The following is a 1,475-nucleotide window of genomic DNA, read 5'->3' on the forward strand; positions in this document are numbered from 1 at the left end:
CTGGAGACGCTCCAAGGGAAGCGTCAACACCAGCCGCCAGTCACCACACCCCACGGGCCGCTCAGCACCTCCAGCCCGGGCCCCTGAGGATTCCTCTGCACACAGCTCGGACAAGCTCCCTGTGCCTACCCCCACCGTGCAGCAGGCAAGTGGATACAGTTGCCCAGCTCTGCCCAGAGCTGGCAGGCCGAAGGCCAAAGCTCATTAGAAAAAAGATACAAAGCCCGCCAAGCAAAAGAACACTCTGCCCCCAGCAGACCCGCTCTCTCCCTCCCTAACTGCCTTCCCCTGCACACACAGCACCTCAGCCTGCAAGCCACCAGCATCCCTTCCCTTCCCTTCCCTTCCCTTCCCTTCCCTTCCCTTCCCTTCCCTTCCCTTCCCTTCCCTTCCCTTCCCTTCCCTTCCCTTCCCTTCCCTTCCCTTCCCTTCCCTTCCCTTCCCTTCCCTTCCCTTCCCTTCCCTTCCCTTCCCTTCCCTTCCCTTCCCTTCCCTTCCCTTCCCTTCCCTTCCCTTCCCTTCCCTTCCCTTCCCTTCCCTTCTCGTCCCGTCACTGTCCTGTCCTGTCCTGTCCTGTCCTGTCCTGTCCTGTCCTGTCCTGTCCTGTCCTGTCCTGTCCTGTCCTGTCCTGTCCTGTCCTGTCCTGTCCTGTCCTGTCCTGTCCTGTCCTGTCCTGTCCTGTCCTGTCCTGTCCTGTCCTGTCCTGTCCAATCCCGACCGGTCTTGACTGGTCCTGACCGGTCCGGTCTTGACCGGTCCAGTCCAATCCTGACCGGTCTTGTCCTGTCCGGTCTTGACCTGTCCGGTCCGGTCTGGTCCGGTCCTGACCCGTCCTGACCGGTTCTGACCGGACCGGTCTGGTCCAGACCTTTCCTCTCCTGTCCTGTCCATTACTACAAGCACCAAGACCCATCCCCAAGAGTGCCCCCTGCTGTCCTTCCCTCTATTGCCAAAGTCCAAAAGCCCAAACCACCCCATCCCCCCCTTCCAATCCCAACCCCTCACAAACTTCAGCCCGCCCCCACACTTCCATACCCACTCTCCGCCATCCCATCCCTCCTTGGCAGGAAGCCCCATCTGACCGTCCCTGGGACGCTTCCAGGGATTCGGGGGCAGCCCCAGACTCTCTGGGCCAGGGCCCCGCCGCCCTGCCAGCCCACAAGTCCATGCCCACATCCCATCTCAGCCGGGCCCCGGCAGCGCAAAGCCCTTCCCTGTCTCCTCGCCCTGCAGGCCCTTGCCAAGGCTCTCTCCCAGCCGGCAATTGCCCCTCCTCCCTCTTCTGGCCCGGGACAAGCAGGTAGACCTTTTGCCTGTGGGCCCGGCCCCGCCAGCAGCCAGGGCTGGCACCTTCCCCCGCGCCTCTGCGCCCGCTGCCTCCCTTCGGCCGCGGCCCAGCAGAGGCAGCTGGCAGCTCCCCGGGGGCTGCGGCTCCTTGCCAGGGCCGGCGCTGGGGCAGGTCCCACCCGGGCCCC

Source organism: Zosterops lateralis (genome assembly GCF_965231275.1).
Source record: "Zosterops lateralis genome assembly, chromosome: 34".
Taxonomy (NCBI): domain Eukaryota; kingdom Metazoa; phylum Chordata; class Aves; order Passeriformes; family Zosteropidae; genus Zosterops; species Zosterops lateralis.